The sequence below is a fragment of the Callospermophilus lateralis genome, chromosome 14 (assembly GCF_048772815.1).
Source record: "Callospermophilus lateralis isolate mCalLat2 chromosome 14, mCalLat2.hap1, whole genome shotgun sequence".
NCBI lineage: Eukaryota > Metazoa > Chordata > Mammalia > Rodentia > Sciuridae > Callospermophilus > Callospermophilus lateralis.
The window spans coordinates 17,987,512-17,996,231 of record NC_135318.1 but is presented as its reverse complement, the minus strand read 5'-3'; the positions used below and the strand labels follow the sequence as shown (position 1 = coordinate 17,996,231).

General features: G+C 42.3%; 1 protein-coding gene across 4 annotated transcripts in view; it reads left to right on the top strand.

Annotated features, from left to right (window-relative positions):
* Positions 1 to 700: 700 nt before the first annotated feature.
* Itsn2 (intersectin 2) overlaps positions 701 to 8,720 on the top strand; it is a 128,888-nt gene continuing 120,868 nt past the window's right edge. For 2 of the 4 annotated variants that reach the window (XM_076833697.2, XM_076833700.2), the window contains exon 1: positions 1,121 to 1,314. The gene's annotated coding sequence lies outside the window, so the exon portion shown is untranslated. Of the gene's footprint in view, positions 866 to 889; positions 980 to 1,120; positions 1,315 to 8,720 lie in introns of those variants that run through there. The other 2 variants (XM_076833698.2, XM_077105211.1) reach the window with 2 other exon arrangements.

Genomic DNA, 8,720 nt, shown 5'->3' with positions numbered 1-8,720 from the left:
CGTTACTGTTGATGTTTGCTAACTTCCTGGCTGGCCAGTTTAGGTAGGCCTGGGCATTGCTGCCAGCCTTGCTACCTTCACCTGCAGCAACAGGTAAGAAATGGTAAGGAAGCCAGAGTCATTTGATCTCCTGCATCAAAGGAAGTCATATGGATATGAGTTTTGTACCTCAGACCAGTCCTGTCCCTGCCTCTAAAAACCAACAGACATCTCTATTTTGCGCTCATTAGGAACTACTGACTCCTTCCTCACCTCAATCACAAAGAAAGCCTTTCTCTGGAAAGCAAGCTGTGTCAAGGGCAAGCCCTGGGCGCAGGTTGGTGGATCAAGTCTGGTCTTTTGTGAGGAGATCAGGAACTGGGAGGGGGTAAAAATTCTGAGTTTCAGAGTCACCGTCCGGTGGCTGTGGGATGGGTAAGCTACTCAGCTCCTGCGGGCAGAAGGGTCTGGGGGAGACAGTTCTGGAGCTGGGTCAGAGTCACGGGGAGTTGCTGGAGTGAGTGGGGTAGAGGGTTCTCCTCGTCCGCCCTTTCTGTGAGTTAGGGAAGAGGGTGAGGGAAGGGCAATGGGTGATGCTTGGATACGGTGAAGTCCTGCAGCGGTGCCTGGGACGGGTTCCAGAGGCCCGGAACGGTCCCGTGACCAAGGGTGGGAGCAACCTCTTGCCAACGCCCGTTCCCCAATTCCCAGGGCATCGGTGCCCCCGGATCCGTGGCGAGACCTTCCGTGCGTGCGAAGGCTCCAGGGAGCGTCCCACGTAGAGACGAGCTGGGCACCGCCTGGCCCTTTCCGAAACCCTGGGGTCCACTGTGGCAGGAAACGCACCACCCAACCTCAGCATGTCACCTCGGGGAGGAGGAGCCAGGTGGGTCGTCGCAGCTCCAGGAAGGGCTGCCAGGTCCGGGGCTTCGTAGCCTCTCGGAGGACACAGGAGACTTCGGGCAAGGCCCGCGGGGTCCAGCGCCTCGGGTCTCCGGGGGTGAGGAGCCGCGCCGGCCGCGTGGGGCTCCCGAGGGTGGGGAGCCGGTGCCCGGCAGTGCCCGGCGGGCGGGCCATCGGCTGCCCGGCCCGGCGCCCGCCTCCCCGCCCCCCGGCTTCCTGCGGAGGACGCGGCCGCCATGTTGTTGTGGGGCTGAGGCGGCGCCGGCGGAGCCGAGCGGCCGTGACAGGCTGCGCAACAGGTTCGCGGGCGGCGGCCTTACGACCAACCGGGCGGCGGCCGAGCAGGGTCTCCCGGCGCCCGCCCGCACCCGCGCCGGGAGTGCTGAGGAGCGCGGGGTCGCGCCTGACGTGCAGACGCGGCGGGGACGCCAGGTGGGTGAAGCCACTCACCCGGGCTGCCGCAGGGCGCGGGGCAGGTGCGGGCGCTGCCGCCGCCGCCCGTAGCTTGGCGGGCCGGGCTGTGGCGGCGCGCGTCCCGGACGGCCAGGGTGGGGGTCGGGAGCCCGGGCGGCCCCCGCGCTAGGCCCCTGCCGGGTTGGCCGCGCCGGGCGGAAACCTCCGGCCCCGGGTTCCTGCCCCCGCGCCGCCGGGCGGACGCCGGGCCGGCCGGGACCCTCAGCCTGCTCCCTGCGGCGCGCCGGGCCCTAACCGCGCGCGGCCTCGTCGGGCAGGTGGCGGAGGCCGCTGGGGGCCTGGGCGGCGTGGCCCCCCGGCTTCGGGGCGGAGGCAGAAGACCGGCTTAGGGGCACCCGCACGCTTCCTCGGGGACCCATTTTATTTTGGCGGAGTGGGTTTTCCCGTTTGGTAGTGGTTGGTGCAGAGTGTCAGGTGAGCCGCATCCCGGTGCGTCAAAGTGGCCCGAGTCACGGGAGGACGGCTGGAGGATGCTGGGCGTCCGCGCTCGCCAGGAGCCAAAGTTGGGGAAGGTGAAAATCTGACTTGGGCGTTGCTGAGTTCCAGGGTCTGCCCGGGGCGCGGAGAGGTGTGATCTCTGAAGCCAGAATAAAGTTTATTGCTCATAAAAAAACGAGAACGACGCCTGCCTGTGCATAATGAATGGGTAAACCGAGACTGAAACTGCAGAGGGCTTTCGTTCTGCAGAAATAGGCTCTATTGGATTTATGGATCTTGTGCTTTGTTGCTGAACTATTGCCGAGAGCTAGTAGGCTTCACTTGAAACGCAGATTCATAGTGAGTTAAGAATATTTTTGACAGAGCCAACCTCTTGACGATAGGAATTAAGGTTAGCACAGAGATTAGGGCTTTACTCCGTGCTCCTGGTCTGTTTTACTAGTGTTGACTTGCTTGCGCAGAGATAGGCAAGGTGTGACTTGAAATTTTGTGTTGTTAGTCAGCTTAATTTAGGTACCAGGACTGTACGTTAAGCTTCTTAAGCCTCTCAAAGAAATTAATGGCCACTCTCTCCGTGCGTGCGGGTAGTACTGTATTGTTATGCAGCGATACATCTAAAAAAAAAAAAAAGTGATAAGACCTAGAAGTAACCGAGAAACATCACACAAAATCTTTATACGAATTAATAATGGAGTCCTTCACAAATTGAAGTTAGTAGCAACTCTGATGTGCTCACCTTTAGGTTTGAAGGCAGTGTCTGTGATTGCCTTAAATTTTTAAAGTGGAAGTATTTTTGAAGAACACTGGGGTTAGGGCATGTGTATTGCTGCTGTAGTACTAACAAGCAGCTGAAAAGCTTGCATTTTTTACCCTTTAATACATTCAGTAAGTATTCCCTGTGTTCACTTTTATATTGAAAAGTAGACTGGTTTGAGAAAACTTGACTAGTATTAAATTATTGAGTACCATTATTAGTTCAACACATCTCAAGGCTCAAATCCTGATTTCTCCCGAATATGAGGACATATATTAGGCTCATTCTGGGGATTTATGGCTTAAAATTTTTGTATTTTCACAAAAATAGAATACACTAATTACCCATGCTTGACAGCTTTCAGGGTTTTCTTTATCCATCTTTTTCATGCTTTCCTATTTTTATCTTTTAACCTATGTAGTTAGTATATCTCTCTTTAAAAAGTGGAAAATTTCTTACATAACCTTAGGATTTTTAGCATTCTGTATGTGTATACGCATACATATTTGGAGAAAGATAACTGGGGATCAAGACCAGGAGCATTCTGCCGCTGAGCTACATCCCTAGGCCCTCCCAAGGTCCAGACAGGTTCTCACCAAGTTGCTGACTGGCCTTGAATATGCAGTCCTCTTGCTTCCTGAGTGGCTGGGTTACATGTGTAGGCCTCCACACCCCTTGGATTTTTTGTTTTAATATATCTTTAATATAGTGTTTCACAATTTTCTATCTATCTTTTTAATAAGAGAAAACATTTATCAGCCGTCTCTTTCAACTATACTTTCTTAAGTATTATAAGGTGTCTATTGTGGTTGTCATTTTTAAAGTACTTACTAATTTTAGGCCCTGTGCTATTTTTTACTTAATTATTTAAACTCATCAAGACCCTAGAAGTAATTATTGTCCTCCCATCAAATAAATAAATGAAATGTTAACCTGAAGTTTAACTGACTACATCTCTGAGCTTCTAAGTAGAAGAGCTAGATTTCAAGCCAGGATCCTTCAGCACCTGTGTCCACTCATCTTGGTTCAGGGAAAAAAAAGTTATATGGGCATTCAATAATTATTTATTGAGTGAATGAATGAAAGTACATACTAGATATTGATAAATAACCAACATTTTTTATACACTGTACTTATAAAACATTTAAAGTTTAGAAATGATTTAGAATAAGTTATTTACATTACTAAAATGTGATATACTACCATTTAACAGTACATTTCCTTGTTTCACTTTTTAGTTTTTGGTACTGGTGATTGAACCCAAGGGTACTTAACCACTGAGCCACATTCTCAGCCTTATTTTTAATTTTACTTTGAGACAGGGTCTCTCTGAGTCACTTAGGGCCTTGCTAAATTGCTGAAGCTGGCTTTGAATTTGCAATTCTCCTGCTTCAGCCTCCCAAGCCACTGGGATTATAGGAGTATGCCACCACACCTGGCCTGTTTTTAAAATTTCTCATTTATGGGAAAGTTTGTGGAAAAAATATTTTGAAAAACAGGCCAAGAAATTGTGAAAGGCAGGATTCCAAGTGTAAAGCAGAAAAATAAGAATATTTAGAATTAGTTCTGCAGTTGCATAGATCTAAAGCAGAAGATGCATTAGAAATGCTCTTTTTCTGCTTGAGTTCATTTTTTAAGTTTGTACCACCCAACAGTTATTGAGCACAGATACTAATGTTTGCGTTCTCTTGGGTAAAGCATGCATATAGATATTCTTAAGAAAGAGGAACTTAACTGGTCTTAAAGGATATGAAGGCAGAGCGGAAGTTGGGGAGGAAGGGAGGAAACTGAACAGAAGTAGGACAGTGAATACATCAAGAATTAATGTATTTTCACAATTCCTAAGAGGGCAGCCTATTTCATTTGAAGAATGTATAGTAGCATTTTGAGAGATTCAACTAAAAAGAATTTTACAACTACATCAGAACACTGAATAATTTAGTTGTTTACTGTGGAGCTAACTCAGTAGTGATTATGGTGTAGACATTTAGGGGTCTACTTCCAGATGGTAGACATTTAACTTGTCTTATTTAACCAACTGTTTTATGTTTTCTGGATTCTTTTATTTGTGAATGTATGTTTATTTTAGAAAAAGTATATGTAGTTTAATAAAAATTTTGCATATTGTCATCATAACTATACTAGATGAGAATACAGGCTCTCAAATTAAACCTCCTACCCCTAGCCCCAATACTAAATAACTGTATGACCTTGGACAAATTACTCTAATTCTCTAAGTTACTGTTTCCACATCTGTGAAATGGGGATAGAACTCATTCAGTGCTGTACATAATGGGCTTAGTAGAGTGACTGCTGCTTAGTGTCAGTGGGTAATGTTACCTGTTATTATTCCAACTTGCTCAGTCAGAAATTTCTAACTAATTTAGCTTATTTGTTGTTTGGGGGAGGGAGGGATCTTTGTTTTAGTAACTGGGAAAGAAATTAGCTTTTTGCCCTTCATTTTAATCTTATCAAAATAATCCATATAGGAAGTCTGGAAAATAGAGTAGAAGAACTGACACATATTCCCATCTTCTAACACCCAACAAAGCACCTGCCCATTTAGTCCCTTTAATTTCTATTACTTTGGATTATCACTTCAAAATCTTTAAATTCAGGTGAAAAGAGAACTTGATTAGAGAGATTGATGTTGGAAAAGAATAGTATCAAATTGCACATAGTATCCAAATAGATAAGGAGCCTGCTGGGTTTCCACTGACCCTTAGGAGAGCCCTGGTAACCTCTGCTTTGCAGTTTCATTTTTGCTGAAGCACTGCCATATTTGGACACTTAACCACAATACTACCCCTTCTTCCTCAATCTTCCATCTAATATGCCTTGTGGCGCTTGTAAAATGACCACTTGAATATAAGAATTGAGAAATCGAAGTTAATAAATCTCACAACTTATATGACATTGGTGCCTTTACTTTTTAGTAAACTTGAAACACTTTTAGGGAGTTTAAGTAAGAACTTCAAAGATTAATGAAATTTGTTGGGAGTGATATGGATGGATTGGGAATGCAAATGTAGCATTCCTTCTTTAATCTTTTAAATTAAGTCCTGAAAATCCAAGTGATAGAAGAAAAGCCTTCTTACTAGAAGCATTTTAGGTTTTCCTTTGCTAAAGTTCTAGTGAAATGCTTATAAATGGATTTTTGTCTTGCTGCAGAGACAATCTATATTGGAAGGCATTCCCTGTCCTTCCATCATTCCCAGCATGTCTGGTTCTCATTCCATTGATTCTTAAAGTTTTTATCTTCTTCTTTCAGCATCCTGGTTTCTACTCTTAGGGTTCCACTGTGTTCCAGAGAGCTGAGTAACTCCTGTAACTGTAACTCCAAACCTCTCCAGTACCTGAGCTTTATGGTCTTTATAACATGGGGTAATTTGCATTTTGAAAGAGCACATGCTGCAGTTTACTCTTAAATCCATTGTTGATCTTGTTCTTTTCATGAGGTTAGTTTTTCTCATCTTTATCTTCACTGATTAACAACAACAACAAAAAAAGGGCTGGGGATGTGGCTCAAGCCGTAGCGTGCTCCCCGGTCATGTGTGCGGCCTGGGTTCCATCCTCAGCACCACATACAAACAAAGATGTTGTGTCTGCTGAAAACTAAAAAATAAATATTAACAAAATTCTCTCTCTCTCTCTCTAAAAAAAAGTCTTTCTCCCCTTTCTGCTTTAACTTTCTTTATTCCCAATTACTTTCTTTCCTCTTTAAAAGTTAAGACCAACAGAAGTTACTTATAATTCATGATGTGGAATTCATTTGTTCATTCTCTCATTTAGCAAAAACCGAATGCTCATGTGTTAGAAACTGGTCCAAACATTGATCCTGTAACCAGTGAACAGAATATACAAAAAACTCTGCTGTAGTGGTACTTACATTCAACAAAGGGAGCAGAGACAATAATGTGTATAGAAATTAGAATTGCTCAGTGCCATGGAGAAAATAAGTGGGAAGTGTGGTAGGGAGTGTGTCTAAGTAAGGGAAGTGATTGAGGGAAGCTTTTTGTTGCCATAAAAATTAGGAATTCAAAATTAAAGGATTATTATGGATATTTTATGAGTAAATGGTATCCTTAGTGTAAAATCAGAAACTTAACAGTATTTCAGAATACCGCATTTAAGATAAATGTTTATTATTTTAGTAGTATTATTTGGTTTGTGCCCCACAGATCACTGAATATTTCATTTTTCTATTCACTTAAGCCAGATGGAAGAAAGAAAGAAAATCTCCAGGTACATTGTGAGCCTAGAACAGAGATTTTTCAAATGGTTTAAAATAGATGCTTTATTTTGATTTTTCCTAAAAGTGCTGCATTGTGTTTGTTTTAAAATTCTATTGATTTTTTTATGTGTACTATTTTTTATGGTGCTGAATAATAAATGTTCTGTGTGGAAAATTGGAAAGCTGTAGAAAAATTTAAAGAGCATAATAGTCACGAATAATCATATTACCTAGAGATAACCATTGTTATTTTATTTGTTTTGGTACCAGGGATTGAACTCAGGGGCACACCCCAATCCCTTGTTTGTATTTTATTTAGAGACAGATTCTCACTGAGTTGCTTAGCACCTCACCAAGTTGTTGAGGCTGGCTTTGAACTTTCAGTTCTCCTGACTCAGTCTCCTAAGTTGCTGGGATTACAGGCATGTACCACCGAACCCAGTGAGCATTGTTAATATTTTGATAGATCTCCTTCCAGGATTTTTTCTTTGCAGATGATAGAATGAATTATATCATGTATTCTCTTATGTAGCTTACTATTTTTTGGGGGGGGCGCAGTTTTGGGGATTGCACCCAGGGTCTTAAACATGCTAGGCAAGTACTATACCATTGAGCAACATCCCTCACCTGTTGTGTAATTTACTTTTTAGCTTATTGGCATTATGAAAACATTGTTCTATTTCACTATATATGTATCTACAATATTCTTTTTTTTTTTTTTTTTTTTTTTTGGTACTGGCTATCGAACCCAGCGGTGCTTTACCACTGGAGCCACATCCCCAGCCCTTTTTATTTTTTTGAGATAGTCTCACTCAGTTGCTGAGACTAATCCCAAACTTTTGATCCTCCTGCCTCAGCCTCCTGAGTTGCTGGGATTACAGGTGTTCACCACCATGCCTAGCTCACAGTATATATTTATTGGCTTTATGATATGACCCTGCTACTACTGAATATTTGTAGTATCTAACATTTAGTAAGTATTTAGTATATCCTAGTTATTTTTTTGAGATACTATATGCATTTTTACTCTTTTAGTCTTTAGCTTCTCTGTAGCAGGTGTTCTGTTACTTACTTTACACTTGGGAAAATTGAGCAAGGATAGGTTTAATAATTTGCCTAAGATCACACAGCTAGTGATTGGTAGATCTAGGATATGATCTCAGTCTGACTTTGATGCTGTGCTTTACTATATTGTTCATCTAATATTAAGGTAGTTTCTATTTTTTGTTATTTTAAATTATGCCATATTCAATGTCCTTGTAGCTGTATTTGCGTTCACACCTGTGATTAATTCCTTATAATACATTTCTAGTAGTGGAAATATTGGATTAAAAGGTATGGGTATCTCTAAGGCCCATGTCATATCACTGAGTTGTCTTTCAGAAAAATTCATCAGTATCAAAGTATGAGTAAAACCAGTCTTGTTTCCCCATATCCTTGGAAACATTGACTTTAAAAAATCCAGTTTTGACTACCTTTTTTGAATTTCTCTCCGAGTAATTAAAAAAGGTTCTGATTTTTTCATTTTTCTTGAGAAATACTGATCTCTGCCTTTTTCTTTTTTTCACTGACATGCTTATTTCGTTTATTTTGAAGATTTTTTGTTGTTTTTATGGTGTTGGGAATCAAACTTAGGGCCTTGCACATGATAGGCAAGTGCTATATCCCTAGCCCCTAAGAATTCTTTATATATTAAGAGTAAAACCTCTAAGGTATAGGATTATCCCCCTACCCCCAATTTGTTTCTTAGTTCTTTTTTTTTTGGTTAGTGTGTGTGTGTGTGTGTGTGTGTGAATTTAAAAAATAATAATAGCTAACTAACATTTATGTAGTACTTCTTTAAAATTTTTTTTTTAAATTGTAGATGGACATAATATCTTTATTTTATTTATTTTTATGTGGTGCTGAGGATTGAACCTAGTGCTTCATTAAGTGCTA